Genomic DNA, 13067 nt, shown 5'->3' with positions numbered 1-13067 from the left:
AAATTATAGAGAACAGTTAATAATTCACAATATCACACAACTGACAGTTTCTTGTATATATAGGCCTATCTCAAAAAGGATTTTTAAAAAAATTTATTTTGCATTGTACACTAAACAAAGTTGATGAATCAGTATCAGCAACAATTTTATATAATTATATCCAAAATGTCAAAAATACAGGAAAGTTACAAAGACAGTTTCAAAATGAAATTATTAAAAATTTATTTAGCATTTTAGCCTACACTAAACAAAATGAATAGATTCGGTATCAGCAAAAATGTAACAATTATATCAGTAGCAAGTCTTAGGTACACAAATGGTTTTTATATTATATACATATTTCACCCAATATTCTTCAACCTGATCAACATAAACTAGATTTATTATAATATTGCCTTTATGTGGTTATGTGTGTAAAATGTGCTAAATACAGCAAACTATTCCATCAAAAGTGAAACATTCAACGATCAGTTGTGAACTGGAAAAGAGATGTTACGTCAATTAAATCAAACCCATTTTAAATGCAGTCCATTTGTCGAAGATAAATTGAGCCTAAAGGCAGTGGTGGACAGAAGTATTTTTTTCTTCATTGCTGTAGCTATAGCCTACCTATTTTTCAAGTATCTGTACTTTACTGGCTATTTTTATTTTGAGAAACTTTTACTTTTATTTCACTACATTCCAAAGCATAATATCATAATTGTTACTCCACTAAATTTCATAAAAACAAATTGTTACTCGTTACTTTGAACTGAAGAAAACGTCAAGTTTCAAGAGGCAACAACAGTCTCAGATTCGTGAACGAGCTGATTCTTTTCAATGAATCTGTTAAATTGGTTTGCAAATCGCACCGAACGATTTATTTGTGATTTGGACTGTTCTCGAATTTTAGGATTGATTATTGTTAATGAAAATGTTTAGCCCTATGTGACATCTGTATTTATTGTTTGTTAACACATTAGCCTACATATTATGTACCTGCTGCATCCACTAATCTTACCGGTAATCTAATAATTCATAATGATGTTAGACCCAGCAATCCCCCCTCCCCCAGGTATTTTGAGCAGCAGGATTATATAAAATATATAATATAAAATGAATGTAAAAGTATACAATTACAAAATAAACATTAATTTATCAGTACTTTTTACTTTTAATACATTAAAAATCAAGTGACCAACTTTTACTCAAGTAAAATTGGAAAGAAGTTCTTAATAATTTTACAGGAGTAAAATAGTATCAGGGTATCTGCACTTCTACTCTAGTACTTGATTTGTGTACTTCGTCCACCACACTGCCTAAAGGTCAATTTTAGATCATAGTGTGTTTGAAAGCCCCAGCTGACCGCAGCTAAAAGAACCATTTATCTTAAGAGAAACACTAGCACATTGAACAATGAAGCCTTAAAACCCATTTGAAGTGTGAGCGTTTCATTCATCAAACAAAGTCTTTGACCCTATACACACTCAGAACACACACAGTACAGACTGCCTGAACTTATGCTTAACATAGAATTGAGGCTTGGTTAAAAACTCTAAGGATGTCTAATGGAAAATGATTGTGTAGTGTTTTTTTTTGGTGTTTTTTCGCTTCAGGGCCCATTTTTTTTCTAAATTGTTTATCATACAATCGATTTACAAAAGGAAAAAAAAATCAAATGTTTAAATGTATTTATATTACCATAAACTAGGCGTCATGATATGCAACATGAACTATTTTGTAAATGCATAAACAAAATGTGACTTGCCAAACAAACACTTATTTTAATATTTTGCTATCACTCCAGTACAGAGTTATATTGTGTTTTATTATTTTCATTTAGCATTGTTTTCTTCCCTGCTGTCCCTGTCAGAACAGGACCCTGCAAATTCCTAACAAACACACTGAATTTAGCATATTAATGTCACCCAGCCTGCATTGGGTTATATATAGTCTTGCCTGTATACAAGTGTATTCTCTCTACCTTTCTATCTTCCGTTGCTCTTTTGCTCTCGCATAAACTGAGACGTCCGCCCAGCTCTTATTAATGTATCGGGTCTACCTGGGTTCAGTGACCTCTGCCCCCCCTCCGCTGGCCTCCCTTCATAAATAATGGGGGATGTCTGCAGCTCATCACCTCAGTAAATAGGCTGCAGTATAACTCCATATAACGGCCCCAGCCACTCCAATAGCCCAGCAGGTCCCGCTGGCAGCCCATCCATTACCAAAGGGCCACGGCTGTATCGTCCTTGGGCCGGGGCCGGACTGGGCCAGCCGGGTGAGAGAGAGAGAGAGAGGCTATGAGCTTGTAAAAAAAGGATAAAGGGGAAATGAAGGGGGTGGTGGGGTGGAAATGGACAAAAGTAGGTCACAGGCCTGCTTCCGAACTGAAATTAAATGAGATATTGGTGGTGGGGGGGATTGGTTGATCTGTCATCAAATCTGAGAGATAGAGATGAGTCAGTTTTTTTATTGACACTTGATGGACCCGTAATTTTAAATCAGTATGTTTATTACTTGGTGCAGTCAAAAAGGAATGGAAACTTTATATTTTGTATCAGACTTATTTTCTGATGTTTGTTATTATTATTATTTGTCATATTGAATACAAAATTTTAAATTCAATTAGATAAAACAAAAGATCAGCAATTATTATTAATTTGTATTCAAAAGTTGGGGTCAGTAATATATATATTTTAAACAAATTAATTATTTTATTTAAATTGATCAAAAGTAAAAAACACTGTAACAAAAACAATTTTGAATAAAAGCTGCTCTTTACATATGAATCTGATAGCAAAAAGAAATGTTTCTAAGGGCACCATTTTCTACTAAAAACTGAAAACTTTTATGCCTTTTGGCTGTTCATTTACGCGACAACAGCGTTTTAGGGGCCTGAAACGGGTTTCAAAGTGGACATTTTTAAAAAAAACGATACTGTTATCATCTCCGTGTAAACTACAAAAACGTGAATTAAACGCAATAAAGTGAGAAGCTTTGTTATGTAAAATCATTTACAAAAGCCAGATCTATGCTATACACCTGCCAACGGCTCCCCCAATGGTTTTATATATATATAAATATATATACACATATTTTAATTCAGCGTACATTAGAGACTTTTCTAGTAAATCTGTTTCCCATCATAACAACTGTAAATATTCATCTCATGAATGTCTGAGCTGTGTAAACTGCCTGCTTCCACATGAACGCTCGCACGAGTGTGTGTGTGTGTGTGTGTGTGTGTGTGTGAGAGAGAGAGAGAGCAAGACAATATTCACATGATGTATCTTGCAGATTTGCCGTGTCAGCAGCAGCGTTACAGGAATGATCTGCACACACTTCACTCCTGACAGGACTCAAAGTGCTGGAGCCGGGAGAATATTCGGCGCTCTCTCACTGAGAGGAATTCTTAATAATAAATATCACACTAATAATGAATGGACCAGTGGCTGCAGTTGTCTTGAGGGCATAATATCTAATTTCCTCTCTCTGTTTCATATCTCCACTCTTTCATGTCAGTACAGTCTGTCATTAAAGCAGCGCAGGTCTGTATCGCTCTTATTTATTTTTCAAATCAGTGTGTAAATCTGAGCCAGGCCCTTGTTACAGATGAGTTCCAATAAATTATGACAGACCGACTGACAAATCCAGAATTTTAAACAGCCCTCTGTCGTATGTGGGGCGGCTGACACTCAACCTGGCTGGAAAATCCTTCATAACACTTCAATTCTCTCTAAATGAATCGTGATGCATCTAATATTCTCTCGCCCACAGATGTGTTGTAAAAATTTACACTATCAGAAAAAGGGGCAGCATCACAGCTTCATTTCTAAAGTTTGTACGGTACTGTACAGATTTCATATTTGGTTACATGTTTTACAGAATCCAAACTCCATTATTAAAACTGTCTCAGCTATGTGGATACAATTGATTCTAAAATTACTATAATTCATAGAAACAGATATAAAGGGCATAATAATCATGTAATTATAAATGTACTTGAAAGTGTGATTTCTAATAAAGTTGCATGTAAAACCACTCATTTGACAGTAAAACATTTATTTGCAATGCAGATATAAATGAATTGATATCTGTAAAAAGTTTATTAACAGCTAATTTATATGTTAAAATTCTTACTGTGGGACTAAGATTGTCTCCTTGGAAATAGTTTTATTTTAATCGTTTACTTAATTACCTATTGGAATTTTTTCAAAGGCAAATAAAGCAAATTTTTGCAAAAGCAAAAATAAATAAATAATGGAGGTACTTTAAAGTACTTAATTCATATCATTATGACAATTTACTGAAGGTTTTATTCCTGCGTAATATCATTTTAAGTGTGGTATTTGTGATTGTAAAATGCCAACCACAGGTAAAACTAAGCATGGCTCTTCATTATCATGGTGGATGGAAATACATTTTCTATAAAACAAAATAATAAACTTTTAAAGCTTTATAACTTTTTGTATTTCACAGAAGATAAGAATAGCATGTGACTTTGAATCTTCATGAGGGTGAGTAAATGATGACAGACTTTTCATTCTTATGAAAATTAAGAAATGAAACCTTAGATAACACTAAAAGAATACAACCAAAGTAGTATGACGTACATGTGTAAAAATGTGGGATATGACTAACGTGTACAACTCATAGTACAGGAGAACCAGAGAAAGAACAAGTGGAAAAATCGAATCTCAAGCTTTGTTGATCTTCACAAGCTCAGCTGCCACCTTGCATTGTGCTGTTCCTGATGGTGTGGAGTAAAGTCTTCTCCTGGGCAGATCACTGCACACGTGCGTTTAAGCAAGCCTGATACCTGAGCACGGAAACAGCCACCATCAACGCGAAACATGTTGCTATCAGAGCCCATAATGTCAGTGCTCACCTCTCGCCTGACACGGCCTGACACGCATATGTGCCGCAGCATGACCAACGCTTGCCGTGGCAGCATTGAGGCCGAGTTCATCAGACAGCGCACAGGGGAAGGTGTTCCAGCGCATTACAAACAGATACAGCAAAGCAGGCACTGAGGAACGTAAAGATGCGTGTTGTTAGAGAAGCAGAAGAAATGACGGTAAACAAATGGAAACATCAGCGCTGGTGTGCACAGAGTTTACTATTAACACAGATTTACCCTGACAGCACATGTAAACAAAGCAGAGGCCCAGTGAGGCCGAAAGACACTACAGTATACTCATACAAACCATACAACTGACAGAGCCTTCTTTGGGCAGTTTAAACCAGGGATGGGCAAACTCAGTTCTGGAGGGCCACTGTCCTGCAGAGTCCCCCAGGTTTTATCAGGGTTGGAGCTAAACTCTGCAGGATAGTGGCCCTCCAGAACCAAGTTTGTCCATCTATTACCATTAGTTCACCCAAAAACTAAAATTCGGTCATTTACTTATTTTCTTACTATGACGTTGTTTTAAACCTATATGACCTGAAACTCAAAAAGAACAATTTTGAAGAATGTACATGCTTTTTTTCCATATAAGAAAATGTATGATTACTGGAGCTGTCAAGCTTAATGATTGACAGAAAATACCAACCTGATCTCACGAGAATTCGTACGAATTTTACGAGGTGGCTATTCTCACTCGTACAAATTCGTACGATTTTTGCTAAATCGTACATATTTTACGAGTTGCCCAATTCGGTAATTAAACCTACCCATTACTGAGGTTTAGACAAAAGTGAGGTGAGGTCGTACGAATTCGTACAAATTAACCACCTTTTACTCACACAATTGGTTGTGAGATAGCGTTGGAAAATACATATAAAATTGTATCATAAAGTTGTCCATATGACTTGCATGTTATTTTTTCAAACATTATGAAGATTGTATTGTGCTTGGTGTTTACTTTAAGACATGTATTAAAACTCTCCCCCATCCAGAATAGCTTTGAGTTCTCAAATCATTAATACGAATATCTAAACTCTGCAATGCAGTTATCAATGGTGTTTGGTCACTGACATCAAACGTAGCACAACATGAATCGACGGCAAGCAAGCCATGTTTCTAGAATTGTTCTATTGTTCTAGATCAGTCAAATAAACAACAATCAACAGTCATGTATACTGCTGATTTATTATCCACCATGTGTGACGTGTGTTATAAGAATCTTTCCTTACAAGTTCTGCAAAATAACAAACCACCTTGGTATAATATAGAGCCAAGGAATCGCTTTAATAAGAAATAACAAATAATCTGGTTGTCTTCAGCGGCGAACGGAAAGCAATTTAACGCATCAGTGGCGGTTGGCTATTAATTTGCGTAGAGATGGAGAGGGGACTCTGGGAGCAGGGATTCGAGGGACAACACGGCTGCTTTATGTATCATTCCGACTGCAAACAAGCAATGTGCACGCACAGTCTTTTTTTTTTTAATTATAGAGCTATTTCTCCACAATGTAAATGCTAGCATGGGGAGAGGTATATTATGGTGAATTAATAAAAGGCTCTGAGATAGGGGCCCATATGGCCTGTCCTTGGGGCAATAGCATCAATAATGGCTGCCCTCAGGCTGGTTTGCACGCAGCGCCTGCGACTGAATGTGAAATATGTGTATACAGTAATTGGTTACAAAGATTGTGACCCCCCCCCCCCCACACACACACACACACACACACTTTCTTCTCAATACCTTTATCTGACAGAGGAGGTGCCTCATACCATCGGACTGCCTTTATTTCCCCCACATCATCACCATTACATCATCAGGCTTATAATTTTGTCGAACAACAGAGACCAGAATTAAATGTATAGCTATTCCGTGAACAGAAAGACTTTTTGACACCAATACTAAATATTGACATGTTTTCCCAGACGTTGCGGACCAAAATAGAAGAGATCTAATTGTTTTGGGACAGTGAAAGTTTGATCATAGCCATTAAAGTATATTTTTTTGGGTAAAAACTTACTAGTTTAGGGTCCAATTCTCTCTATTAACAGTTGCTTATTAGTTGCATATTACTAGAATATTGACTGTTTATTAGTAGCCTACTTATAAGGCTCATATTAATGCCTTATTCTGCATAACCATATTCTACATCCTTAATCCTACCCAATACATAAAATTAACAACAACCTTAGTAACTATTAATAAGCAGTTATTAGAAGTTTATTGAGGAAAAAAGTTGTAGTTAATTGTTAGTAATAGTGAGAATTGGACCCTAATCTAAAGTGTGACCATTTTGTTCCCCTTCTCTACAAATTAATCCAGTAAAAAAACATTGTTTATAAGGTGAACTGATACAAACACACCGCTTATGAATGTTGAGAATAAATATTCAATAGAAACAGCAGATAAATAGAAATACTTATGTAAATGTTTTCAGATAATCAGATATTGCTCGTTCATAGCTCATGAGACCTGATGGATTCCTCACATGTTGTATGAATTTTGTTTTTCAGATGTTTATTCTAAACCAGGCAGAAGTTTACACACATGTACAGACCTATATAATGAACATTGATAGCATAGCTCAGACAATTTGGTTTTAGGAGAATTTGATGAGAAAATGTACCTTGTATTTGATGAGTTTATATTGAGCTCTCTGAATTTTGAATCTGAGTGGCAGAAGAGATATTTTACAGTACTTACCCCCACTCTCACTGTTTTGTCTTCTGTTAAGCACAAAACATGCTAGCTAGTTAACTAACTAAATAAATATGAGTCACTGTATTCCAAGTTATTCACAAAAAAAATATTAACTCTTGCATTAATCAAAAAATTCCATTTGCAATTCTTCTTTCCTACAGCTTGTGCTCAAATAGGGATGTCATGTTAAGGTATACGTATGGCACATGCAATACACATTAGTGTTATCTGTGATCATAACTTAATTGTCAAGAGGAAACCTCACAATGAGCTCCTTGGGGTCGTAGGGTGCACTCACACATTTTTCTTCCCTTTTCTTTTCTCTTTCTTTCCTCCTCCTCTCTTTCTCTTTTGGGGAATAATCTGCCCTATAGACATTACGTCTGTGTTTTCCTGCAATTAATTAATGCATCCCCAGCTAGTTAGCGGTAGCACTTGTTCCAGGACGCCGATGGAAGGAGGGCAAAGGGCCACCGCGAGACTCGGCTGCATAGCTGCAGGCCTTCGCTTCCCAGCCCCTGCGCCTGGACTATTTTTACCAGAATCCTTTTAAGAAGAGAGATTCTGATTTTATGCAAGAGGATTCTCCAGGGTTTCAATTAAACTAGAGGTCACGCTGCAGATCCACTGGAAAAAGAGGGAAAAAAAGACGGAGTGTGAGATAAAGAGTGATTCTTTTAATTAATATGGCCTAATTAAACATTTGTAAAATGCATTTGCAGCGAAGCACTTGTTTTAAGATGGCAAGTTTGCTCTAATTGTGTGTTTACCACATTTTAAGGCTCTTAACTTTGTGTTTTCGTCACTGCAAAATGACTTCCTATAAGTCTGAGAAAGTTTTTAATCAGTGTGGCCTATAGCAGTGGCATTGGACACCAGCACAACACAGAACTGAAACTCGGGTTTAATGTGGTCGGTCATATAAGAACCTGGCCATGTTGACATACCGGTTTTAGTAAGCTTCAACCAAGCGACAGATGAATTTACAACAAAATTTCATAGATATTACCCATGGGACTTAATGGAATTCTCACATATTTTCATTACTTTATTATATATACTTTATTATTTTTATTTTTTTCTCAGATGCTTATTCTAAAATAGACAAATGCTACATTGTATTACATATGAACATAGAACAAAAAGAGGAAAAGACTGCATTTGCAGTGAAGCTCTTTGGCAATTGTGCTCTAACTGAGTGTTTACCACATTTTAAGCCTCTTAACTTTGTGTTTTTGTCATGGCAAAATGACCATACGAGTCTGAGAAAATTTTAATCAGGCCTATATGGCCTATAGCAGTGGCATTGGACACTGATTTTAATGTGATTTAATGTGGTCTGGGACTGGGTCATATTAGAGGACGTCCCACAACCGGGTTTTTTCTAACGGTTTTAGAAAATCTCAACTGAGCGTCAGGATGAATTTGCACCAAAATTCCATAGATGTTGATTGTATGCTGGTGATTAACTCATTTATTTTGCTTAAATATTAACAGTTATAGTAGTTGCATTCATTAAGTCAAAAGTACTGCGGCCATGACCACATGATGTAATTTTTGTCATCAGGAGGGCATGCAGAGGTCTGTGCATACCGTCCATGTGCAGCCCAGTGCACGCACAACTACGCATGCGCAAGGTGAAGGTTGAAACAGAAGAGTTGACCAGGTGGCAATACGTACAGTTGTGATGCACTGCAGTAGTCAAAGAAGAATGTGGAAAGAAAGAGAGATTCAAGGAAACAACACAGCATACCCTTCTCCATTGTTTTTGTTTTGGTTCTTGTTCTAAACTTTGTATTCAATGCCGGATCTGCTACTTTTTTTCTACCCTTCCGAGTGACTCTGTAAATGACACGACTCAGTGCTGCCCTCTGACATCTGGTAGAGTATTGAATAGCAATTATACAGTGCATGTGTGGAACTCATGCATGTGAGTATACTTTTTGGTTGTATACTTTGAAAGCTGTGCAGACACGATGGAGCGAAATGCATAAAATGAAGTATACTTAGGCCTTTATTTGCATTTAGCGTTATTTTCATATAAAAACTATACCTGTAGTTCTGATGTCCTCTGAGATACTTTGAAAAACATATTTGGACACTGAATGAGACTTTTTTTTTTCGGTCAGGCCATGAGCATTCAATATTTCAGACAGTATTTCTCTGGCATGGCATAGAAAACAGAGCAAGTTTATTTGTAATGGTAAAATCATACTTAAAGCACAGGCCACTGAGCATGACAGCCAATAGAGCTGGGCCATATGTCAGTCATAGAAGGGGCTGCTGGGAATTTAAAAGCGCTTAAGGAATGTTTGCTCAAAATGGCATGCCATGATGTTTAGCTTTGTTTCAGGTCCATTGAACTTTATCCCACGTGCTCTCATTGTAATGCTACCTACAGGGCACGTCCTAATGCAGTGCCCAACGTATGTTGGGGTATATTTTCGCGCCGTTTGAGTGATGTGTGTGATAGAAAATGTGCTGTATTTTTCACAGTTAGCCCATTTGTGTTCACATCTGTTTATATGTGGTCCGACAGAGAAACGCTCTCTGGGTAAAGAGGAATTGGTTGCATTACAGTTGTTATCCTTCTAATCAAGCATTTTGGATTTATGACCCTAAAGCCGTTTGTGTATAAATCATTTCTAAAAGTAGATAACAAAGATTGTAAAGACAAATTTTGAAGGGGCTACATGTAGATAATAAGAAACCCTTGTCATTAATAGCAACATCGTATTAACAGTGACTATTAAGTGAACTTCATTAAAGTAAAAAGAAGTTGGAAATACCTTTGCAGTGATATACTATTAATGAACATTCAGACGCCATCCACGCTGCTGAGAGTGATGTTTAGATGAATAAATTTCCTCTCAATAACAAAATAGACAAACAACAAAAATGACATCAGTGAGAAAACAGCAGTTAAGAAAGCATCTGATCATAGTGATATGGATATGTTTGCACAAGCTTTGCAATTCACAGATGTCATGTTGACAGATGAGGTTATTAAAAGTGCACTGTCATGATAGTCAAAAGTATATTTGAGACTAAAGACATCGCAAGAGGGATGGGAATGACGTCACACCCGAGGTGACCAACCTGATCTCACGGCAAATAGTACTAATTTTACGAGTTGGCTAATTCGTAGAAAATTCATACGACCTCACTCGTACGAATTAGTACGATTTGTCTAAACCCCAGTGATGGGTAGGTTTAGGGGCGGGGTCAGGAGTAGGTCATTCATACAAATTCATACGAATTGGGCAACTCGTAAAATATGTATGATTTAGCAAAAATCGTAAGAATTCGTATGAGTGAGGTCGTATGAATTTGTACGAATTAGTCTGACGTCATTCCATCCCTCTTCCAAGGTAAATGGATTTTTCAAAACATTTGGCAATTAGCCACCTTTTCGTACGAATTCGTACAAATGGTTCGTAAGATAGCGTTGAGGTGACCACGCTCCAGCAAACAGGTCAGATAACTAATATGGACACATCCAGGCAAACCTTTGTTGCGGTTTCTCTTTCGGAATATAATCACATAATAAAGCAGTATTTTGCACAGATAATGCAGAAGTATCATGTCACAAATAGAGGTTGAATAGCACTGTGTGGACTACTGAGTTTATTGGGACAGACAAACAGAAGTGGTAATAAACAATATTTTACCACTGTTTTACTACGGCGCTGAGCAGCCATATTGTATTCTGACATCAGGGTTGTTGGGCTCACACCAGGTTACTCAGTCTCAAATCCTAGTGGAGGGGGCATTCGGTCAAATGTTCAAACTGAGGCCTAGGAATTTCCTACGTCTGAGGACAAATGGAATACACCATTAAAATAGAAAATAGAATAGAACATGGTGTCACATGAAAAAAAAAGCCTTTTGATCTCTTAACAATCGTTTGCAGAGATGTGTCTAAAACCTTTGTATGGATGTGGGACTGTATACCTGAGCTCTGTTTGACAAACCCAACCCATAGAGTTCATGCTTTGTGCCGTGTGTGTGAGTGTAAAGGAGTTTATGTGGAGTGAGTGCTGGAGATTTCTTTACCTTTTATTACAGCTTTGCCTCCATCACTCTCTGACAGAGAGAGATAGCAGAGAGGGGAGATGGGAGGGGGCCCATTTTGGATGACCTTGACTGCAACATGCGACAGTGTGAGATGCACACACACACACACACACACACACACAGTGCTTATCACAGGGAAGATGTCTTGATAATCTTTCATTCTAGATTCTCAGTTGGCTGGTCACGACTCAAAAATGGGTTTCAGATCTGATGGAAAGCAGCTGAAAAACAATTCTAAATGAAAACAGTAACATGCAACTAATTATATATAATTATGCAGAGTAAAATAAATAGGCTTCTCAACTTTTAGAAGGAAGGAAAAATATGATTCCCTTTTGTTGTTGACATCAAAAGTTGTACATCCAATCATAGTCAATATTTCGACATAAATTAGTATTTTACTTAGTAGAAGTAGGTCAAATTAAGCAGACTCCTCAAAAACCATGAATAAATATATGCAAGGTAATAGAAAATATAACCCAGATGACAATAATTACAGCTTCACTTGCACACTAACCACAAAGTATATGTATGGAGAATTATTAACTTAATAACATTTATCCTAATTAATAATACATTTCAACATTTGATTTTAAAGACATTTTGATTAATTTTTGGTACTGTGTTGAGTCGCCACTTGATGTCTGATGTGAATCCTGCAGCAAAACCAGTAGAGAACCACTGATCTAATATGTGTATGTGTGTGAGGTTGTCATCTCAGAGTCGCGTGTGCCCTAAGCAGTGAGTGTGTGTTGTGGTGAGGCAGTGCTCACTAATTAGATGATCGCTATCCTCAGTGCCATAATCATGTGCATCTGGGTCCAGCAATTACTTAATATGATATATTAACATATTCCTAGCAGGCGCGTCAGAGGAGGCCGCTCGTAGGAGACAAATTATCCAAATTAATTTCTAATTTAAAATCCTCTGCCTTTTATTATAAGCTGTGGGCGCCCCTCCACATAAAAAATGAAAGAAGAGAGAGAGTGAAGGATATTCGGGGAGGTTTTAATGATCTGGGCTGGTCTCTGCCCACAAACCAAATGAATAAACAGGAGGAAGAACAAGAGGAAGATAAAGACACTGAACTGCACATGGATGGATGGATGAGAGGTTTGGAGCTGTTCACTCGTGTGTAAAAAAAAAAAAAAAACAGGGAATGAATTATATGCTCAGAAACAGACAGGCATATTCACCAATTAGGCCTGAGAAAAGTGTATGGAATATTATGCGTGTTTGATTAATTTTTGCCAAAGGTTAAAAAACCCAACCACTGTGCTATAGGTCAATCTGAGAGGAAGTTTCAGTTAAAAAAGACTTTCTCAACAGCCAAAGGGGATCAGACAGCGTTTACTATAATGTCGAGAAAGAAGTTAATGATGTGGTTTTCTAAGACAAGACATACAGT

Source organism: Abramis brama (genome assembly GCF_963993115.1).
Source record: "Abramis brama genome assembly, chromosome: 24".
Taxonomy (NCBI): Eukaryota; Metazoa; Chordata; class Actinopteri; order Cypriniformes; family Leuciscidae; genus Abramis; species Abramis brama.
This window is presented reverse-complemented; position numbering follows the sequence as displayed.